The 14,522-nt window shown below is 47.7% G+C and overlaps 1 protein-coding gene across 10 annotated transcripts in view; it reads right to left on the minus strand.

Annotated features, from left to right (window-relative positions):
* FHOD3 (formin homology 2 domain containing 3) overlaps positions 1-14,522 on the minus strand; it is a 521,499-nt gene that overhangs the window by 80,761 nt on the left and 426,216 nt on the right. The window lies entirely within an intron of this gene.

Genomic DNA, 14,522 nt, shown 5'->3' on the forward strand with positions numbered 1-14,522 from the left:
AACAACCTGAAAGACCCTGGAAGTGGACCCTTCCCGGGCCTCCCAATAAGAGCCCCACCAGCCACAGCCTTAACTATGGCCTTGAGATACTCCTGGCCAAGAATCCAGTTAGCCAGGCTGGGTTTCTGACTCGTGGGAACCATGAGATAATAACCAGGTGCTGTGTTGAACAGCTATGTTTGTGGTAACTTGTTAGACAGCAACAGCAGACTGATACATGGTCCTTCTGCTTCTTCAGGGAGAGAGGAAGTAAGTTCATGGTGAATCAAGCTGATTAGCGAAGAGCAGTCTGATTTTAAGTTATCAGTTGATATAAAATATATCCAGTTGACATAAATAAATATTCATTAGGTAATTCTACTTTGCTTTGGCTGAGCTGTGTGGCATGTCTTCGTTCCCTGATTAGGGATAGAACCCATGCCCGTGCAGTGGGAGCATCCAATCTTAACCACTGGACCGCCAGGGGAGTCCCAGACAGAGCTTCTATCAGTGACTGAACCAGTGAGGTCTGTCACCCTTTGCTTGAATCATGTCTGCTCATAATGTGACGTTTGCTTCCCTGGTGGCTCAAAAAGGAAAGAATCTGATTGCAATGCAGGAAATGCAGGTTTGATTCCTGGTTCAGGAAGACCCCCTGGATAAGGGAATGGCTACCCCCTATAGTATTCTCACCTGGAGAATTCCATGGACACAGGAGCCTGGCGGGCTACAGTCCAAGGGCTCACAGAGTCGGACACGACCGAGCAACTACCACTTTTACTTTTTCACTTTCAATGTGACGTTAGTCCATACACTTGGAAGCTATCTATGAGAATCACCCACAGGCAAATAACTCTAAACCCGTCAAGGCTGGAGATGTGTGGCTCAGGTTCTATGGATGTCATCCCCTAGAAGCCGGGAAATGACACAATCTGCCATTTGCATATTTTTACTGAGTAACCCTCTCAGCTATGAGCTGTGGATGGATGGCAAAATGATTGGGGATATATATAGATATAGACATAGATATAGATATATAGCCTTCTATGAAGGCCAGGTGAGGAGCAGTCACTCCTGAGGGCTGGGCAGAGCCACATGGCTGGAATCCTGGCAGTACCACCAACAGCACGTGTTCTAAGTCTACACACATACTGCTCCAAGCAGTGCAGAGATTCAGGCAGGGTCTGTGCATGGGAGAAGTGTGAGGGGCCTGCCCAGACACCTAAGAACAGGCAGATGATGGGGGGTGGGGGCTCTCTCTTTGTCGGGACAATCTGCCAGCTAAGGTGAGCAGGGATGGCTGGAACAGGGCACCCAGCGCAGCTCCCCCAGCAAACCAGGCAGTGGCATTACTATGCAAGAGAAAAGCTCAGGCCTCACTGGGCAGGGGGCCCAGGTGCCCTTCAGCATCCCAGCAAGAAGCCATTCTGCCAGGCTTCACTGGGTCCAAAACCCCCACCCCTCATCTGCTCTCAGGCTGTCTTCCCTGGCAAATGAGTCTGGGAACTGGAGAGCAAGGCAGTAAAGAGATGAGATGCCAGCCTCTCCTTATGTGCTGGGTAACTTCCAGCCACCCCATGGAAGTGATCTTCTTCCCAAAACTGCCCCAGGGCCTTTTATGTGGGAACTGGATGTATAGCATGAAGGGACTTCTGCCCACCACCCCCTCCCCAGGCTTGATGACACATTGCAAGACTTCTGCTGGGAACTCCAGTCTAGCATAGGCACCGGCTTCCTGGGAGAATGGAGGAGATGAGGGTGAGGTGGCGTAGACCCTCTGCAGTCTGTTGGGTGTCCCTCTGGGGTATCCCCAAGAGGGCTGGTTTTGGAAGCCCCGTCTGATCATGTGAGAGCAGTTTCCAGACTGAGATGCACGGGCTAGCAGCAGCAGGAAGAAGCTGAAGGGCACACGACTGTGAGTCCGTGTGCCCAAGAACGGGTATGTCAAGTGTTTTTCCTTAAAAGCAAAAACTGAGCTGGGTACAGGGAGAGAGTGAACAGACCTTGGAGAAAAATTCCCTTCGGTGTTGAAGGACTCTGTACGGTAACTGCCTTTTCATCTGATAATAGAGTATTTAGCAAAGAGATACACAACTCCCCTCATTTTACCAGCACAGCAAAAGCACAGTTTTAGCAACAGCAGTGTCATCGTTGGGTTGACAGAGAGCATATGTTCTTACACACATTTACTTCAGAATAGCCACATCAAAATGAAAATGTGTTTCCAACAGCCTAGCATGTGGCGTGCATTTAAGTTTTAATTGGTGAGCATATGGCGAAAATTGGCGAGGGTGCCTCTGCGGGGCTTTATCGCTGACGGGGAGACGGCTGCAGTTGGTTGCCATCAGCCTGGGTCTACTCCCCATCCCCAGCAAACTGGCAGACAAAGCAGGAAGGATCCATCATTCGACAGCTGTCTGGCTCCAGCCTACACACACTCCACTCTCACGTGTCCTTCCATTTTAAGCAGGGACTCTGGCTCCTGATCAGCCAGGGACTTTAGGGACAAGTGAGGCAAGGGACGTGCAAGCTCTAGAAAGCCACACACTCTGCGGAATAAACAGTGTAATTTCATCCCGCTCTGTTCAGGCCTTACTTCCTGGAGCAGACATTTAAACGTGTGATCTGACTCCTGGGGTGCTGTCTCTCTTTCATCACTGCTGGGGAGACTGTCGTCTCCAAAACTACGTCCTGACCAGAACGCGGGCCTCACTGCAAATTTGCAGTGTGTGATGCTATTCTATTGACGAACCAATTAAAAAACATTCACACACAGTCCATCAAGCCAAACCACCAAAGACAGAGAAGGGAGAGGACAGGGGGCATACACCTGGGCTGCTCACTCCTGACACCTTCTGCACAGAATACACCAGGTGACAGGTGTGTCCAGGACACAACACACACTCCTGCTTTCAGAGGGCTCACCACCGGGCTGGCAACAGGCCATAAAATTGCATCAGTGGGGTCACGGTGGCATGGGGCCAGGCAGCCAAGTGAGGGACCTGAGAAATGAGTAAGAAGTCCCTGGACAAGAGGCACAGCTGAGCCCTCCTCAAGCTGTATTAATCAAGGCACGAGTAACCTGGGGGCCAAGACTCTGCCTTCCTTTCACGTCCAAGGGCCCCCAGTGTGGTCTTTGGACCAGTATCTGCTCAGAAAGTTCTCATTGACACTTAGGAAACACCCCAAAGCTAGACACTGAACTCCAGAACATTTCTGCTCCCCTTCACTTTCTCTTTGTCCGCACCTTTATCACCAACGGAGAAGGCAATGGCACCCCGCTCCAGTACTCTTGCCTGGCAAATCCCATGGACGGAGGAGCCTGGTAGGCTGCAGTCCATGGGGTCACTAGGAGTCGGACAGGACTGATCGACTTCACTTTCACTTTTCACTTTCATGCACTGGAGAAGGAAATGGCAACCCACTCCAGTGTTCTTGCCTGGAGAATCCCAGGGATGGGGGAGCCTGGTGGGCTGCCGTCTATGGGGTAGCAGAGAGTCGGACACCACTGAAGTGACTTAGCAGCAGCAGCAGCAGCAGATCCTTGATAGGGCTTCCCTGGTGGCTCATCTGCCCGCAGTGCAGGAGACCTGGGTTCAATCCCTAGGTCGGGAAGATCCCCTGGAGAAGAGAATGGCAACCCACTCCAGTGTTCTTGCCTGGAGAATCCCAGGGATGGGAGAGCCTGGTGGGCTGCCGTCTATGGGACTGCATAGAGTCGGACACGACTGAAGTGACTTAGCAGCAGCAGCTATCACCAACAGTCCCCTCCACAAACACACAGCTGTTCCTTTGGAGTCACTGCCCCAAGTCACGCCCGCTGCTCTCCCAGCACCCTGAGGGAAAGTACCATACACACTGGCTGAGTCCCTGGGGAAACAGGAGGAACCACGCAGGCCTGCAGTGGAAGTCCTCAGGGAGCTAAGGCATTTGCCAATACCGAGGGATGAAAATTGCTCACAACATTTCATGGACACCCAGCAGTGGTGTCAGCGGTGAGAAGCACAAGGACACACAACCCAGATCCAGCACTACAGACCTCGTGCTTATTGTCACGGAAGTTACAGAGCTGCTAAGAGATCCCACACAACACCCGTGACTTCTGTAGAGCAAAGGTGGGCAAACCCCACCGTCAGAGGACACAGGGAAAACCCCAGCCCCTCAGTTCCCACCAGCCACAATAGACAAATATTTATAAATGTGATGGATGTTCTAAGAGCAAAGGCATGGTGCCCTGGGAGGGTCTGGCAGGGGTTTCTGGCAAAGCCTGGGAAGGGTCCTAAGACCCTGTGCTTAAACGGTACTAAGCACAGTCTTCAAGGGGGAAAAGGAATTAAGGAGGGAAAACTGGGCAGAGTTCTGGGCAGAGGGAGAAGCATGCGCAGAGACCAGGGGCATGGGGCAAGCAGGAGGAATGAAAGACGTCTGGGGTCGGGGGCTGGGGCAGCAAGCCTCGAGGGTGAGTTAGGGACCTGGGACTTCACACTGCGGGGGGTGATGGGTGCTTAGGAAGAGACGGGCCATGTTCCACTTGACCCAAGAGAACTCCTGAGTATACCCACGTCACAGACAAACCGCAGTTCCCACGGGGACAGCTGAGATGGGCTGGTAGTTTCATGGGGAGACTCCTAGTCAGTATGGGGTGAACATTCAGGAAGCAGACAAGAACCCTGCAGACAAAGAGGCTGAGAAGAAAGGTAAATGCCAGCTGATGGGGCTCAAGAGGAGAAGAAAACGCATAAAGGGCATCATTGGAAGAACACACGGGCAAGGGATCCCCTGGGTGGGGGCGGGCGGTGTGTTCATATCCAAGGGGCACGGGAGTGTTGCAGGCCAGGGGCCAGAGCACAAACGGTCTACTAAATCCCAACCTCTCTGTGGGGAGGGGTCTCTCACTGCTCTTAGAAAGCGAGGGTGGGATGAAACTGAGAAGGCTTAGGTCCAGGTGCCAGACAACCCTTCTCCCCGCGGTGGGTGCAAGCTTGGAAATGAAATGAGGACATGGCAAGAAATGCCTGGCAACACAGAAGGCGTCCAGAGCTGGGATCTGTCTTCCTGGACCACATCCTGAGACAGCAGACTGATGGGATCTTGGCATTGCAAGGACACGCTTAGCAAAGGCCAGAAAAATGCATTTGGCCGGAACCTGCACTGACCTGATTCAGAGAACTTTAAATTTTAAGGTTGGAGGTGGGGGAGTAGAAGGGAGGGGAAAGAAAAAAAAATTAAACTGTCTAAAGAGATATGGGGGATTTCCCTGGCAGTCTAGTGGTTAAGAATCCACCTTCCAATGCATGTTTGATCCCTGGTTAGGGAACTAAGACCCCACATGCTGCAGAGCACCTAAGCCCACACACCACAGCAAAGATCCTGTGTGCTGCAACAAAGACCCGACCCAGCCAAATAGTTAAACATTAAAAAGAGATATGGTAGGGGATAACATGGGCTTCCCTGCTGGCTCAGGCAGTAAAGAATTCACCTGCAATGTGGGAGACCTGGGTTCGATCCCTGGGTGGGGAAGATCCCCTGGAGGAGGGAATGGGAACCCACTCCAGTATTCTTGCCTGGAAAATCGGACACGAGTGAGTCACACACACACACATACACACAAGGGATAATTTACAGAATGTGGAAGAGATCTACAGTATATTCAAAAGAAGTAACAAGGAACTGGGTTGCTGCCAGCCTGTGGGGAGGGACTCATAAACTGAGTACGACCACTAAAAGGGAGTCTTTATCCAAAGGAAACAGATGTTATAGCAGAGAGGTTGGGAGCCAGGATGAGAACCATCAACCTGAGAACCACGGGCGAAGAGGAAAAACGTAACTGCGTTTGTTGAAAGAAGAGAAAAGGGTGCCCTATCTAATGACCGAGATGTCCTTGATACAGATCACAAAACTGGGCAAGAGAAGAGGAGCAAGCAGGTCTTGAGGATTTCAGGCAGCTCGTCCCTGTTTCAAGTCAGCTAAGGCAGACATCAACTCAGACTAGCTAGTTCTTTGTCCGCACTAACTTTACATCTGATCTTACCTGACCTCAGGCTCTGCTTGGCCTTAAGTGAATTAAAAACAAAAGCTACCATCTACAGAGTGCCTCTGACACATGGGTGCTGTCCCAGGAAACAGGGGCACGTCACCCTATTTACTTCTCTTACCAACGATGTGAAGATTAATGTCCCCATGTGAGAAACGAGGAATGGTGTTCAGAGAGGTTAAGTAACTCATCCAGGGCCACACAGCATGCTGGATACTCTTGGCCTGCTCCGAGACCCATTCTCTGTCCTGCTTTGTGCCCTGGAGGCCAGCCTCTGTAGGGAGGAGCTCATACGTTTGCTTTCCCTCACTTCCAGGTGGGTCAGCCCTGGGAGGCACCTGCAAAGGCAGGAGGAAAGCGAGGCTGGCATGTTTATGTTCCCGCTCTTTATGAGGGGCCAGCTGGGCAGAAGATGTCAGGCCAGCATTCCTGTCCTCAGGGCTCCCTTCCCAAGGCTACAGCTCTTACCCAGCCCGAGCTGTTCCCTTAAGTTTTTCCAGGCCTGGAGGCAGAAATGGTGTTGGCAGTTGCCCGCTGCTGCTCGTCTCCGGGCACTTCCGTGTACTCTGAAGGCCCCACTCTGCACCTCTGCACATGGTCCCTTCACGGCCTGCCCGTGGGCCCTTTGAGCATGCGTCACCTACTTCCAACAGAACCTTACTGACGAGCGGAGCTGGGATTTGACTTGGATCGGCCTGATTGAAAAGCCTGGGCTGTTAATCGTGATGTTACACTGTGTGGTGGGTGACTTAAGCCACAAAGACAAGTATATAACCATTCCTGAAAAAAAAAACAAAACAAAAAGTGGGCACGAGCGTTCCGGCTCTGCTTTCATCAATGTCCCTGACAGCTGAGTCCAGAGTGTCCAACTGGAATCCCCTGTCATGCAATTTCTCTTTGAAGAGATAAACGGCTGGTAGAAAGATCTGAATTTAATAAGTCTTTGGGTGGCTTCAATTGATTTCAGTCTGTGATGGTGTCTCGATGACTTTGCCAGGACTTGGCTTTCTGGCAGGTCTTATGAAACTGAGGGCTGGGCCAGCCAGTTCTATGATAGCTGCTCCAAATGGTGTGGATTCCAGGGACCTCCTCAGTTCAGAGCTAATAACTAACACCATGGACTTTAAACTTCTGGTTTAATCATATAAATGTGAAAAAGGTCCCAAGAGAAAATGCTCACAGCTTTGAAAATTCTTTAGATTTTGCCGTTGGTGTCGGGCCAATTCTTTCTAAGCTGTTCACTCAGATTCACTCTGGAGCCGGATTTCTCAGACTCAGGACTCTGGATATCTGGGGTCAGATATGTCTTTGTTGTTGCGGTGGGGTGGGGGGGGTGGGGAGCTGCAGCCTATTGTCCTATGCATTGTCGGATATTCAGCAGCATTCCTGGCTCCTTCCCAGTTCTGACAACCAAAAATATCTCCAGATACTACCACATGTCCCCTGAGAGCAAAAACCACTCCTGGCTGAGAATCATTGCTCTATAGGAACAGGTTCATTAGGATGGGCCCAAACTCAGTCCACTTAGGCTTATTCCAAAAAGACACATATTACCTGCAAAATACCGATTCACCGGTCTAATGAATTTGTATGCCTTTAAAATACAATCCAGCTTTGTCCTCAAAATTAGAGCCAGAGTTTTCAAACAGGCTCGGGCCTAAACCACCTCTTAAGATGAAATCCATATATGTTCAAAATTACTTTTAAAAGTCCTTTTGGAAGATACCACCTTGGAGATCCCACACCCGCCCTCAGAGTTCCGATAAGCCAGTTTTCACTGAGCTTCAGTGGAACGCTATAAGAAGTCCTGGGCTTAGAGTCACCGGCCACGTTCTCTCCAACTACAGGTTCTTGGACTCTTAAATCACACTGGGTGCAGTAAGCTGTTTAAACCACAAGAGACACATGAGATTCAAGAATGGCTCAAGAGAAAAACAGAGACAGAACAAGACACCTTTCCACTATGAGGGTGGTTTGGTCCTGATGGAGCGTAACATGTAAAGGTGGTTATGGTGGTAAGAAACTCATTGTGGGGACTGGATACCCAAGAGTCTTGAGTGCCATGCAAGGTCTTAACTTCATGTTGTAGATGATGGAGAGCCACTAACGGGTTTTAAAATCATGGTATAGACATGATTTTTTTTTGGGGGGGAGGGGATTGGGCTATAAGAAGAACCTGGGGAGGTGAGATATAGTAGAAGCTATAGAAATGGTCCAGATCAGGGATGGTTAAGATTGGACTGAAGCATTGACAACGGGGAGACAAGGGAGAGGGCTGATTTTAGGGAAAAGAGCACATCGACATTTGGTGATTGACTGGATGTAGGGGTAAGCATTAAGGGAGAAGTCGAAGTTACCTATCTGCTTCCAACTTAAATAAGGAGGCCAAGAGAAATGGTCTTAACCAGACAAGGACTGGGAGGTATGAGCAGATTTGTTAGTTTTATGGGGGAGAGATGAGGGACACCTCCCATCAAAATGCCCCTGACTGGTACTCGGTAAGTCTGAAGTGTCTAAGGCGTATTCAGATGGTGATGTCTAAGGAGGTTGGATACATGAGTCCTGAGCTCAGGAAGGCCACAGCTGGAGAGGCAGACACGGTGGATTTCAGCACTCGGCAGGTTGCTAAAAATCACAGATGGGCCTGTGAAGGTACAGGAGGTGTGGCGTGAACACAGGGAGTTGCTGGAGAAGGAATCCTGGAAAACTCTGACACCTAGGGGGCAGGTAGAAGAAGAGTTGGTAAGAAGATTGAGACAAAATGAGGACAAATGTGAGACAAGATGATGAAATCACAATGACAGAAGACGACCACGACATGAAAGCCCAGTAACACTTTCGAGTCTAGAGAGTTCTAGAAGAAAGACAGAGTTGCTGAACCTAGAAAGTCAAGAAAAAGCTACTGGAACTTCCCAGTGTATCCGGTGGAGGTGGCTTCTTTAGAAGATCTCACAGCTTTGGAAAGCTCTAAAGATTTGTGGAACTCAGGAAAGGTCTTGAAAAAGCATCCTCTTAGGGGCTGGAAAACCAGTGTTTGATCATCCTGCCTCACTGCTGGTGTTATACCACTTTGTACAAATGCCTTGGGGGAGTGCGTGGGGGAAGGCAGGGGTATGGGGGAGGAGGGACGCTGGGGGGAAAGAGGGGAGATGGAGATGGCAGAGGAGAGAGCGAGGTCCTGAGCACAGATAAGGAGGCGAGAAGAAACCTGAGAGTTATTCCTCTTTGCTGTACCACACTGACTGAAGAAGGTCCACAGCCCCCACCCAGGGAGGCCTTCTGACTGTAGCTGTAAACACTTACCAAAGGCTTTCCCCTGGGATGAAAGGCACTCCTGTCTCTCCGGATGCCCTGGAGCATCTCCAGACGCACACAGCATCTGCTCCCCACTGGGCTTTATAGCTCCTGATACTCTTTCTTCTTGTCAAATAAGAACAAACAAGCCAACAGCTGTTTCAAACTTGGATTTTTTTGTTTACATTAAACAGTTTTTAGAATGAGAATTTGATGATAAAGGTTGGTTAAAAATCACTATAACTCCAACCTTGGAAACAATTCTCCATGGGTCTCTCATTTCTGGAGTCTTACAAGCAAAGCCACCATAGCCTTGATTCTGGATCATCCTTCTAAGGAGGTATGCATAGAAAACAGCCTTGTAAGACAGAGACAGTCTCCCTCTGGAACCAACCACTACTTGGTTTATCGCCCACTGTGAGCAAGATCACGTCTCCCTCTGGGATAAAGGGAAGATGCGCTAACTGCCCAATAAAGATTTGAGATCCTTCAACTCAGGGTTCCACTCAGTGTGTGCAGGTGTCACGTGGGCTTACTCACATCACCTTGTGGAAACTGCGACTTGCAGAAATGGCACAAATGCTGCTATCTTGGCTACTACTATCGCTGTGAGTAATAAAGTCCTTTGTTTCTGACCCAGGAGTTTCGTGTCTTCTGCCAACATCCATGAGATCATGGCGGGCTAACTTACTAGCTTTTAAGTAGGGTGAAGTCTCAGACCTTTGGCAGATATTGACGTCTATTTGTCATCTATGAGATTATCATGGCACTCATATAATATCCTGCTTTAACAACAGTCCCAATGCCACTCTGAGCCTTATCTTTACTTAAGTAAACTTCAGTAGGATTTATACTTTGCTTCAAAAAAACTTAGGACTATTTAATGTTTTATAAAATGGGACAAGAAGACATACTGCAGGCAACTGTCATTCTCTGTAAGAGGAAAAATGGGAAAGTATTATCTGTTCCTTTTTTTTAGAAATGGAGAAATGGCAAGCAGAAAACTCCCATGATTCACAAAGGCTGTCAAATGTTCCCCGGCAGGCATAGCAGGCAGGGCCCTGGCCTTGCCCTTGGGTTGAGTCCCTGAGAGATTCTGTCTCATTGAACAAATGGCATTAAGTAGCAGCAGTCAGGTGAGGTGGGGCAGCCCTGAGTCACAGAACCACCAGGAATCTAGTTTCCTGCCAACTCACGAAATCCTGGACTGGAGGTGTCCAGAAGCTTTATGCAAGGGAACCAGCATGCATTAGGCTGATGATGGATGATATTCCATTGCTTCTGTGCCAGCTGGAAACAGGATGCCAGATGTTTCTGATCTCTACCCTGTGGACAGGGTAACCTAGGAGAGCACCTTTTTGCCTGAAGGACACCAAAAATATGTTACACAATGAAGGTAACAAAGATGCTCAGTCAGTGACTGGTAACGATGACAGTAGCCATGATGAATGAAAATGATGAAAAATGATGATTCACGGAAACAAACTGAACATTTCATGCCATTACTGTATGTCTATATTTTATTTCCAGGTGTGAAGATCAGAAGACTAGAAGAATTATCATATTTACCAGTACTGTAAATGCTTAGGGGCTTCCCAGGTAGCTCAACTGGTAAAGAATCCACCTGCAATGCAGGAGACCCTCGTTCTATTCCTGGGTCAAGAAGTTCTCCTGGAGAAAGGATAGGCTACCCACTCCAGTATTCTTGGGCTTCCCTGGTGGCTCAGCTGGTAAAGAATCTGACTGCAAGGTGGGAGACCTAGGTTCTATTCATGGTTTAGAGAAAATATTAGTTTACCATGCCCATAATTTCTGTAAGTGCCTCCAGCTGAGTGCTGGTGAATAGGCCGTGACCACATAAGCCACATTTTATATCTTCAGCGCCAAAGAGTAAGACATTTGGAAATATGTAGGAATCAATTACAGGTAGAAAAAAAATCATACTGTTGAACGTATTTTTCCTTGACATAGAATTAATAGAGTATGGTAAATTTTTTAATGCATCTGTAACATGCTAGCTCTGTGTGTAAAATAAAAAGTACCGAGCTCAAAATAAGAAAAATAATCTAGCCATTATGTGTGCTTTCGTGGCTATATTAATGAGTGAAATCACCTTATCAACTCTTGACGGCATCTTCCTTCTCCTGGGGATGGTCATTTCTCTCATTTAGCCTCAGGGGGCACTCCGGTATTGGAGCCAGGGAGCCCGGGAAGAACACAGTTCTAGCCTCCAAGGAAGGCAGTTCAACCCCGAGACATCCTGCAGGGACCACGATCAAAACCTGGTTTCGAGATCAGCGATTTTCTCCACTTTGTTTCCATGAAATAGGTTACCAAGATCTGACACCCCTGGCCTAACAGTTTACCTTGCTGCACTGACTTCACTGTGGGCCTATAGATTATCTTTTTTTTTTTTTCCTGGCCATATTAAGTGGCTTGCAGGATCTTAGTTCTCCAACCAGGGATTGAGCCCCAGGCCCTTGGAATTCAAAGTGCAGAGTCCTAAACACTGGACTGTCAGGGAGTTCCTAGATGATCATTGTTTTCAGTCCTCAGAGTAATTTCCTTAAAGCCACATCGAAGAACTCCATTCCAAAAGAACGTTGCACCTTTTCTCTACCTAGTGTGGAAAACTTGTGTGTTTCCAGAGTCATCTCTGAAAGCTTTAAAATAACAGGAAACACATTTATTGGATAGATATTCTGATGGATACCATGAGGGCTCAGTGAAAATAGGGAAAGCATAATTCAAGCAATGGGACTTCCCTGGTGGGCCAGGGGATAAGACTCCGCCTGCCAATGCAGGCGACACAGGTCCAAATCCTGGCCGGGGAAGATCCCATATGCCTCGGAACAACTGAGCCCGCATACCACAACTACGGAGCCTGTGCTCTGGGGCCCGGGGACCACAACTACTGAAGCCCCGGTGCCCTACAGCCTGTGTTCCACAACGAGAAGCACTGCAGTCAGAAGCCCTTGTATCGCAACGAAGAGAAGCCCCCGTCTCCGCAAGTCAAGAAAGCCGTGAAAGCCATCTCTGCAGCAATGAAGACCCAGTGCAGCCAATAAGTAAATAAAATTTAAAAAATAATAATTAAAGCAATGGATGAAGAGAGCGGTCCTTCCATGGTTGCCTAAACTGGGGGCTAATCGTCTCCATTAATTAGAGCACAGCGCAAATGAGCGCACACGGGCCTGGCAGTTTGACACAAAGGAAAAATATTCAGATCATCACCACCAGTTTTAGGCACCACTGGGACAAACACCTGCTATGAACCACAAGAGGGCCAGATGGAAAAATAATTCAAGCACACAATGACTCGATGGTGGGAGCAGTGGCGTGATTTACACAAAAGTTACAGCAGATTTAGCTGGGAAGGTTTTTGGCTGAAAGATCTCACTAGACGCCACATAACGCTACAGGTATTTTACCATTAACTCTTCCCTCTTCGTAAATATATTTTGTAAGGGAAAAGGGAGGGAAAGCTTTAATGTTTTCATATATTCTGTTATCAAAAGAATTTACGTAAGAACTCACAGAGTGACCTTTAACCCTAAGGTATACATAATTCAGGAATAAATATTTGCTGTTCCTTTTTCTTTGTAAATGTAATTCTGAAATGTAGGTCACAATTTTGATAGATACTGGGGAGAGGGTCGTGAGGGGATGGCATGGGATTCTTGGGAGCATCACCACAGATACCATGGCACAATGAATGGCTGGGTTGGGAGTGAAACAGTGATCTTTACTCCCAGCATGGCACCAGCAAGATCTGAAGCACATCCCCATCTATCCGAGCCTCCGTGAAGTATGGATAAGAGCATCTCCCTTCCTTACTGAGATGCACCACAAGGTATTAAAGAGCAGCATTTGGAAGGAAGCAGCTAAGTGCTACAGAAATGAGAAATGAATTATTAGCACATGACCCCACAAGGATAAAGAACGAAAAAGCGAGTCAACCCCTGGCATGTTTGGACCATGTGCCAGGTGTTCGGTGCAAGACAAACATCTGGATGTGTGATTATATATTTTATTCTTCCGCCAGCTGTTGGAATATTCTAAATATTAGGGATCAGCAAAAAATTACTCTGAGCATTTGAAAACGGGGACCTGGTGAAAAGATGAGACCAGTAACCGGGACCTCGTGGAATGCTTCCAAGATAGTAACAAACCAGGAGAAGAAAAGCCCTTACGCCACACCTACTTTGTGTTCTGGTCCAAAGGCTCCAAATCAGAAAGATGCTTCATCAGTTCTCTTGAGAGCATCCTCCTACAGCCTTTCTTCTTCTACACTTAGACTTTCCAATTGAATAACTCGGTTATATACTAGGACAAGGATGTTAGAACACTTTGCTGGCTCCAGCTGATTTGATGGATGATAATAACTTAATATATGATGGAAGTGTTTCTAGATTCTATAAGAGCCACTGCGTCTCCCCTCTCCCTAAGGAAAAAGGAAACACCAATGCTGTTTCGTTAATTTGTAACTGTGTCTAAATTCAAGTCCAATATTCCTTTTTCTGATGTAGATAACCATTTAGGGTGTGATTTCAGTCAAACATTTTCTTAGTCTCTGTTTACCCCTTCTCTGAAGAGGAAAATGACATTTGCTATTTATCTTTCTGAAAGCATACTGAAATAACCTTCCACAAATGCATATTATGTACATACAAAATACTTCCTGTGTTCTGATTAAAGTTTAAAACACTCTCTTTTTAATTGGATAGGATGGCTTCAAGTTTGACTGACACTGGACAAAATACTCAGGGAACTGTCTTGGTTTTGCCACAAACATCAAATAGATTAAAAATCTCGAGGACAAACAGTATTTATAGATACTGACAATTCCTTCTTAGCTTGGGGCCATTCTGTACGTCACAGTTTGGACAAAACCCTTCTGTAAAGCGCTGGAGATAACAACTCTTAGAGTTAAAAGTATCCAGATTAAGTCCTGAACCACAGCTTGCAGGGGGAATATTTTTTATATGGCCTCTGGAAATACCACCATTTAGATAGAACAGTGATATCAGGCTGAGTTTGGAAAGCACACTGCTGTTACAGAGAAATCTGTTTTCCTGATTCCCGGAGTCTTAACATTTTAAGACCGACATTACTCATCTAGGACTGAGCCATCTGCCCAGGACAATCTTCCATGGCTCCAGGACCAGGAGTAACAGGACGTGATGGGGAGCTGGGATGGAACCAGCCCACTCCA

This window comes from Bos javanicus, chromosome 24 (genome assembly GCF_032452875.1).
Source record: "Bos javanicus breed banteng chromosome 24, ARS-OSU_banteng_1.0, whole genome shotgun sequence".
Classification (NCBI taxonomy): Eukaryota; Metazoa; Chordata; class Mammalia; order Artiodactyla; family Bovidae; genus Bos; species Bos javanicus.